Below are 9,665 nucleotides of genomic sequence, written 5' to 3' on the forward strand. Positions count from 1 at the left end.
GTTCTGTCATCTTACTTCAATTTGGCAGCAGCCAGCAAGATCCCCAAAGACAGAGGATATATTGTATACCTATCCTGTAAATCAAAACATTTTTGTGCCCGCCAAGGCTAAAGTTATTTGTTGTGTGTTCGGAGTAAGGCTATGGGCGTTTTTGTTGTATGTTTATGTGGAGATTGAATAAAACTGTGACCCTGTGTTTGTTTGTATATTTGCTTCAGTCAAACAGCACATTCACATAACATACTCACCTAGCTCATGCTGTACCCCGCAGGATTTGTACTTGTTGATGTATTGAGTGACAAGCATGAACAAAGCAAATAAGTAGCTTAGTGTCATTTCCCACATTTTTTCTGAGCATCTAGCATGGCATACAGCAATGCAGAGCAGCTTCAGAGAAGAAACACTTAAAATGCACAGACTCACACCAGCCACCCAAGGAGCCAGTTCCTTTGTCCTCCTTCTGTTTCCCTGGATGCGACCTGAGCATTGACCTGAGCATTGCTCAGGTCACATTTTTTTATGGACACTTGGAAAATTAAAAAACTAACATACCCCTAATCTAAACTAACCCAGCTAATCCTACACAACTACTAACAATAGGTACTAAGCACCTACCTACTTGTGCCTACATCTCATACCAAGTCAAAGTTCCTTGCTGAAAGAATACCCTCAGTACTTTAATTTTTATCCCAGCCCTGTGAAGACAACACTTCTACGCTCTGAGTCACTTCTGGCCATCCACAGAAAGAAATGCTGAGAGCTTTTCCATTGTATATTGGACCAATAATCACTATCACGAATGACTATGAACACATCATATGATCACATTGTTGCATATGGATGGTCACATTGACAATTTTACTACAATCCTTTTTTCAAGAAATGCAGTGTAATGATTAACAACAAATTCAACATCAAGCTGATTTAGTGATCCAAGCTTTCTCCTCCAGTAGCAATAGAATGATTGCATGTTTCATTTGCCAGACACTGAGTAATACGCATTATTTGCATAGCAAAGCTGCCCGAGTTCATTCATTCTAGATTTTTCACTTGATACTTAGCAGTAGCACTAATAAATCTTGCTTTTGTAGGTTATAATTCAATATTCATACCAATACATCAATATACTGATGAACGCATAATGCATATGCGTTCATCAGCCAACATTTTCTGGCTTGATACTGCTCAGCGTGCTCTGATCAGTATTGATCTCCAGCAATTTATAGCTTATTTTCGCCAATAAGCTCTTTTAATTTTACTTTTTCTTGCTGATATGACTCGTGAGCCAGATCAACTTGCGTTAATCAACCAACATTTCCTAACTTCAACTTGATATTGCATTAGGAGTCAGGACCTCTGTTAGCCTCCTGGATACTTGGGATTATTTTCAGTGCACATAATTCTCTTATATGATATAAGCCAATCACAAGGTATTCAAAACTTCCAACAAAGCGACGTACAAGAGTACGAAAACCACCAAATGAACTTGAAAAGGGCCTTGGAACAGAGCCAAGTGGTGCTCCATTTGTTTGTTTACAATAATTGTAGTGCTGACGTATTTTTTACGACTCTAGCGGTCGGCTTATAAAAATGAAACGTTTTTACGAAATTTATAAGGCAAGTAATATTAATCTGAAAGAACTAAAATATTCGAAAGCCAAACACTATGAAATACAGGAATCGGAACGAAAAAGTAACCCAAAAATCCAGCCAAATCACCGGCTCCTAAAACTGCGACAAAATCAGCACTTTTCCCCGCAACTCGTTGTCCAGACGTAAATATGCTGCTCGGCTACGGTCGTCAGCTGTCCTTTGGAGCTGGACTTCAACGCTGTAAAAAAAATATGTGCTGAATTAATTTTTAGTTTCACCAAAATATAAGCAATTTATCATTTCTTTTTCACTTTTGTAATTATTGCTGAGTGAAGAGACATGTTGCTAGTTCTGACAATATAAATTATTAATTAATAAAAACGAAATGCGACGGTAAGTATCTGCTGCTAAATTATCACTTTAACCAAATACATGGAGAATCTTGCTACCATTGCTTATAAAACGTGCTTATCAATACACAAATGTTTTATTTCAGACAAGAAGGATTTATTTGCCTGAAGTCTTGCGTCATGTGCTACTGCTTTGATTCCAAAGACGCTCTCCGGGTCGGGGTAATTTAGTTCTTCATCGATCGATAAGAGATTTTGATTCCATTGATATCCAAATTGATAAGCTCGGCACCATGGAGTAAGGGCGTCCCCACAGGGGTGACGCAGGAAATATGAATGGTGTTTACACCGACAGTAGTTTCCCACAGCCGGCAATGGGAATCTCCTGTCGGTGTAAACGCCACTATAGTCCCATCCAACTCAAACACTGGGGAATATTCCCGCACTTTTGAAGACGGAAATCTATGGACCTGCTCGAAAAATAGTGGATAAAATACGGCGAGCTTTCAGTTTTATGGTTGGGTCTCCCTTCCGAGGCACATATTTACGGGGGATATTGGGTCATATTCCCCCGGCGTCCTGATGATCGGCGCCCAGCTCAACGTCGAAGGCGCCCTGATACGCGGCACTGCTATCTGTGAAGGTGCCCAGGCTGCTGCCGCTCGAATTTTGGTCGCCTACTTAACAAAACCTCCGTTGGTGCCATCTCAGTTTCCTCGAGGTCAGGCAACCTTCACACGCCGTTGGCTACCTTGGCTGGCCGGCGACTCGTTCCCCTCGTGGCGACGCTCTTGACATCCAGTCAAAAGTTGGAGTGGCTGGCGCCCCCAGTGGGGGCCGGGGAAGGGGCAGTGGGCCTCCACGTTGCTCTCTTCCCGAGCCTATGGTGACTTGGCTCAACTCTCCTCAATAGAATCTGGATTCTGCACGCTGTATTAACATGGGCGTAGACACCACTACGGACAATACGGACAGTGGGTGTGACAATCAGTAGTGCCATTCATATAGAGGGTGTCATATATGAGCGGAGAGGCAACAGTACAGCTGAGCGGAGAGACAACATTAAAACAACAGCACAGCTGGCGTTGCATGGAGCTGCAGGCAACCGGACAGCGGAGGCTTGCGAAAAATAAACAATTCGTCACTTCAACGTATAAACAATAGTATAAAAAGCAACATAAACACATATTCTCATGGTCGAACCCATGTACTAGCGGCTCACGGCGGGCACAGGCACGCAGTGCGGTAGCGGTACCGGATCACACGTCATGGGCGTTGTCCCAGCATAGGTTGTTATGAGCGGAGAGGCAACAGTACAGCTGAGCGGAGAGACAACATTAAAACAACAGTACAGCTGGCGTTGCATGGAGCTGCAGGCAACCGGACAGCGGAGGCTTTCGAAAAATAAACAATTCGTCACTTCAACGTATAAACAATAGTAAAAGCAACATAAACACATATTCTCATGGTCGAACCCATGCACTAGCGGCTCACGGCGGGCACAGGCACGCAGTGCGGTAGCGGTACCGGATCACACGTCATGGGCGTTGTCTCAGCATAGGTTGTTCGCAATCTAGTTGAAGCCTAAGAAGACGGCCAGTGGGGTCTCACTGCTGCTGAGGCGACCTCGGAGACGATGCGTCGACCCTCCTGTCGGCGACCTGCGGTGAGCAGGACTCCAGATAGCTGTCTGGCACGTTGCCGACACTGCCAGACGCTGTCAGCAGGCCTCACTGCTGCAAGTGATGTGCAGATGGATGGACGCCAGGTGACTTCGTCTGCAGGCGATTCCGGAGACCGCGGCCTCACCAGGCAGTACCACCTGCATCGCCATGTCGGTGTTTCTAGAAATGGAAAAATAACAGTATCGGTGAAGGACAAGCAATACAATGTATTCTGTTTTCCTCTCTTGCAGGTATACGTAATCTACAATTATCATTGTTCCTATTTCATTCAACTGAACCTGAAAATTCCATATTGGCACATTGTTTGACTAAATTTGTGTAGTTGGGAACAGGGTCGACGCCACGGTGCGACGACTGGAGGGGACATTGACCATTTTGGAGGGGACGAGGACCATTTCAAGTCGATTCTTTCCATGCAACGCCATAGGCGTAATGTTAAAATTCTAAAAAAAGGAGGGGACGAGATCCCCTCCGTCCCCCCCCCCCTGTGGTGACGCCCTTGGTTGGGAAGCAGATTGCTTGAAAAACATGTTTGGCTGAACAGTGCGGAAAATATTTGATTGATCACTATAGCTGCAACAAAAATACTGAGACAGAAAACATTTGCGCTTACCTGGCTCCTTAGTCAGTCTCGCACAACGGAAGTGGTACCATTTATCGCAGCCGTCGCATCCGACCATCGGTGCTGCACTGATGCTGCTGCACTCCCCACATTCCCAGTACCTTAGGAGCGTCTTGGCTGTGAAAAGATTACTTGAGTCATGGCGCATACATGAATAGTAAGATGTTTTATATGTTTAACATCGCATAGCAACGACACAACAGCTGGGAGTCAAGTGTAAGCCAAAGTGTAACCCCTGCCATGTTTTGCAGACTGGATTTTAAGCAAGAAAAGCTTTGCTAAAAATGACGCTTGACGAAGCCTCATCCTACTGGGCTGTCTGACATGTCTCCCTGTAAAAAGCATGTGGCCCTTATATTGTATATATGATGAATATGTTAATAATGCAGAGAAAACACAGTATAAATTATACCCAACGTTTCATCTTAATCGACTCTGTCAAGGGTGTTTGAACAGCTTGAGATGAGTGAAGTGTAAGGGTACCTAGGTACATCTGAAAATAAACTGAAGCTGCGTTCAATAAACATTGATTTTGATAATACATTTCACAAATCAACTGCTAATAACAATCATACTAAAATAGCACTACAGATAACTAACAATCGCATGAAGAACTTCTTGATTCGCCTTGACATTAGACGCGTTTACATAGGGTTTGTTGCAAGCTTATATCTCCGTCCGTGATGTTGCAAAAGATGCCAATGGTGCTTAACAATTTACAAAATGACCCCCTCTAAATATTTGAAGACCACTGCAACGAAATTATCGCCAAATTAACGAGCTAGAGCCTCGTCAAATATGCTATGTAAACCGGGTTATTGTCGTCCGAACGAATGTTGTCTTGGCCCTGTTTCAAGGCGGAGCGCTGCAGCGCGCTGCGCGCGTCGGCGCGTTGGGTTTCCATGGCAATATCAACAAACTTCCCTCTGACGCTACGCTATGACGTCATCGCAAAACGCTAGCACCCAAGCGCCAGCACCATCAGCACGCTAGCAGCATTCGCACTCAAACCTCTGTTCTCTCTGTACTTGATTCTTTAGGACCTCTGTTCCAAACGCGATTCATTATAAGCTAACGGATCGCACGCAACGTCATTCAAGTGACGTCAGGGGCACGCCTCAGCTCCCAGCGCGCTGCAGCGCGCGCAGCGTCGGGCGGTGAAACAGGGCCCTTAAGTTACACATTTGTCTTTTCTGCGCAGCATTTGTGTTTGCCATTTACCGCACCAATGTTCGCCAGCGGTGGTGACTTTTCCTTACCTGCTCACGAAACGTCACACACGACATGACGTCACCCGAGGACGTCATCAAAAAGTCCAGCTCTTAGGCGTGTCCGGTAACCCTGGCGTCACCGGTAGCGTTTTCGTTCAAGGTTAAGGTTTCCTGCATTAGGCAGTATTAGGCCACCGTGCCAAGCCGTAGCATGCTGTGACGTCACTGGGTAAGAGAACGTACCACGCTATCAGTATCGACTGAGACTCAGATAGACTCAGAACGACTCAGGCAGACTCAAACTGACTCAGGCAGACTCAAACTGACTCAGACCGACTCAACCGACTCAAATAGATTCCGATCGACTCAAATCGACTCAGAACGACCCAAACTGACTCAGACCGACTCAACCGACTCAAATAGATTCCGATCGATTCCGATCGACTCAGACAGACTCAGAACGACTCAGGCAGACTCAAACCGACTCAAGCAGACTCAAACTGACTCGACCGACTCAGAACGACTCAAACTGACTCAGACCGACTCAAACTGACTCAGACCGACTCAACCGACTCAAATCGATTCCGATCGACTCAGACCGACTCAGAACGACTCAGGCAGACTCAGACAGACTCAGAACGACTCAGGCAGACTCAAACCGACTCAGGCAGACTCAAACTGACTCGACCGACTCAGAACGACTCAAACTGACTCAGACCGACTCAAACTGGCTCAGACCGACTCAATCGATTCCGATCGACTCAGACCCACTCAGAATGACTCAGGCGGACTCAAACCGACTCAAATCGATTCCGAGCGACTCAGGCAGACTCAGAATGACTCAGGCAGACTCAAACAGACTCAGAACGGCTCAGGCAGACTCAAACCGACTAAAATCGATTCCGAGCGACTCAGAAAGACTCAGAACGACTCAGGCAGACTCAAACCGACTCAGGCAGACTCAGACTGATTCAGCTCGATTCCGAGCGACTCAGAAAGATTCAGAACGACTCAGACAGACTCAGGCGGATTCAAACCGACTCAACCGACTCAAATAGTCAGTTTGAGTCTGCTTGAGTCGGTTTGAGTTTGCCTGAGTCGTTCTGAGTCTGTCTGCGTCGATCGGAATCGATTTGAGACGGTTGAGTCGGTCTGAGTCAGTTTGAGTCGTTCTGAGTCGGTCTGAGTCGATCGGAATCGATTTGAGTCGGTTGAGTCGGTCTGAGTCAGTTTGAGTCGTTCTGAGTCGGTCTGAGTCGATCGGAATCGATTTGAGTCGGTTGAGTCGGTCTGAGTCAGTTTGAGTCGTTCTGAGTCGGTCGAGTCAGTTTGAGTCTGCCTGAGTCGGTTTGAGTCTGCCTGAGTCGTTCTGAGTCTGCCTGAGTCGTTCTGAGTCTGTCTGAGTCGATCGGAATCGATTTGAGTCGGTTGAGTCGGTCTGAGTCGGTCTGAATCGATCGGAATCTATTTGAGCCGGTTGAGTCGTTCCGAGTCGGTCTGAGTCGATCTGAATCGATTTGAGTCGGCTGAGTCGGTCTGAGTCAGTTTGAGTCGTTCTGAGTCGGTCTGAGTCGATCGGAATCTATTTGAGTCGGTTGAGTCGGTCTGAGTCAGTGGCGGATCCAAGGGGGGGGGTCACATGGGTCATGGCCCCCCCCCTTGAGGCCCGGGGGCCCAAAGACCTGCCAGGGGCACCACCGGCCCATCAGGGGTATCACAGTCCTGACAGGGGCACCACAGGACCGCCAGGGGCACCACAGGCCTAGCAGGGACACCACGGGCCTGGTGCCCCTGGGCCCTGACAGGACTGTAACGCCCCTGACAAGCCTGAAGTGTCCCCGGCAGGCACGTGGTGCCCCTGACAGGCCTGAGGCGCCCCTGCAAGGCCGGTGGTGCCCCTGGCAGGCCTGTGGTGTCCATGGCAGGCCTGTGGTGCCCTTGCTAGGCCTCTGGTGCCCCTGACAGGCTTGTAATGCCCCTGGAAGGACTGTGGTGCCCCTGGGCCCTGACAAGCCTGAGGTGCCCCTGACAGGCCAGTGGTGCCCTTGCTAGGCCTGTGGTGCCCCTGGCAGGCCTCTGGTGCCCCTGGCAGGCCTCTGGTGCCCTTGCTAGGCCGCTGGTACCCCTGCGCCCGGAGAGGACTGGTGCCCCTGAAAAGTCTGAAGTGCCCCTCGGCAGGCCCGTGGTGCCCCTGACAGGCCCAAGGTGCCCCTGCGAGGCCGGTGGTGCCCCTGGCAGACCTCTGGTGCCCCTGGCAGGTCTGTGGTGCCCCTGGCAGGTCTGTGGCGCCCCTGGCAGACCTGTGTTGACTGGTGCCCCTGCTAGGTCGCTGGTGCCCCTCACAGACCTGTGGTGCCCTTGGGCCTTGATAAGCCTGAGATGCCTGGCTATGACAGGCTCGTGGTGCCCTTGATAGACCAGTGGTGCCCTTGCTAGGCCTGTAGTGCCCCTGGCAGGCCTCTGGTGCCCCTGCTACCCCTGCGCCCGGAGAGGACTATGGTGCCCCTGAAAAGCCTGAAGTGCCTCTCGACAGGCCCGTGGTGCCCCTGGGCCCTGACAGGTCCAAGTAACCCCTAAGAGGTCGGTGGTGCTCCTGGCAGGCCTCTGGTGCCCCTGGCAGGTCTGTGGTGCCCCTGGCAGGCCTGTGTTGACTGGTGCCCCTGCTAGGCCGCTGGTGCCCCTCACAGGCCTGCAGTGCCCCTGGAAGGACTGTCCTGCCCCTAGGGGTGCTCATGGGCCCAACAGGCCCGTTGTGCCCCTGACAGGCCTATCGTGTATACTTGCTAGACCTGTGGTGCCCCTGCTTCCTGGCAGGCCTGTGGTGCCCCTGGCGGGCCTGTGGCGCCCCTACAAGGCCGTAGGTTCCCCTGACAGGTTTGTGGTGTCCCTGGAAGGACTTTGGTGCCCCTGACAAGCCTGAAGTGTCAAGGACAGACCCTTTAGACGCCAGGGTCAAGTTCGTCGGACTGACAACGATTTGCTTACCTGATAACGTTCCTGGTAAGTACTCACTACTCAGCGTCCACAACATATATACACATAGCACATTCATATATACTTGCTTACAATTGGTAAATGTGGTTGTGGCTAAGAGTTAAGATACTGACTAAAAATAAAAAAGAAAAAGAAAAAAACTGAAAATGGGGGCACCACCAAAATGAAGTGGACGAAATCCGTTGAGTTTTTAATTTTGGGTATAGGTAGGGGCACCACTTCGATTCATGACCCTCCCCTTGGAGTTTTCCTGGATCCGCCCCTGGTCTGAGTTAGTTTGAGTCTGCCCGAGTCGTTCTGAGTCTATCTGAGTCTCGGTCGATACTGATAGCGTGGTACGTTCTCTTACCCAGTGACGTCACAGCATGCTTCGGCTTGGCACGGTGGCCTAATACTGCCTAATACAGGAAACCTTAACCTTGAACGAAAACGCTACCGGTGACGCCAGGGTTACCGATACCGGATTGTGTTGGATGCAGTTAGAACTTAGATTAGCCCAAGTTAAGCCAAATTGGGTAAGGACAGTTAGGTGACCAGACCTCAATGCACTATTATTATATTTACTGCATTAATGAACATTATTTTTGGATTCAAGACATTAAAAAATATGGGAAGGAGCAAAATTTATCTTTCACAAAATGTGTGGACCTCAGTTCCCATTTTACCAAATGATATGGTTAGTTATTCACTTCCAGCTTTACACATAAAAAGTGCAAATATCCACATTACGGCCACTAGATGTTGTGGGTCTCATTTGACACAGGATGAGCAGAAAACCAGTTTGATTGGTGTGGGCATGTGCCAGCGTCAGACTCAATTGACAATTGTCGCTGTAGCAAATATAATTTGCCGACTGTTGCCATGCTGGCCTGTAAAGCCTCAGCCTAGAACCAGCCTAGCCTTCTACCATAAGTTAATGCTTATGTTAGGCATAAATTAGGTGCAGGGTTAGGCAAGATTAGATAAAGGGCTAGGATGGGTTGGTTATCATGTGTTCATGAGCTTCAGAAGATACCTTAGCTAATACCAAATAACAAGCATTGTTTTTAGCCTCATGACATGAAAAAACAGACAATTTAAAAATGTTCCACAACTTTGCTTTTGTTAGCAAATATTTCACAATTATTCAACAGAGACCTGCACACCAGTCTAATATCTCGTCAAGGAGGCCTTCTAATATTGTTAAAAACACAGTGTATACTGAATATAA

This window comes from Amphibalanus amphitrite, unplaced genomic scaffold (genome assembly GCF_019059575.1).
Source record: "Amphibalanus amphitrite isolate SeventyFive unplaced genomic scaffold, NRLGWU_Aamphi_draft 000817F_arrow, whole genome shotgun sequence".
Taxonomy (NCBI): Eukaryota; Metazoa; Arthropoda; class Thecostraca; order Balanomorpha; family Balanidae; genus Amphibalanus; species Amphibalanus amphitrite.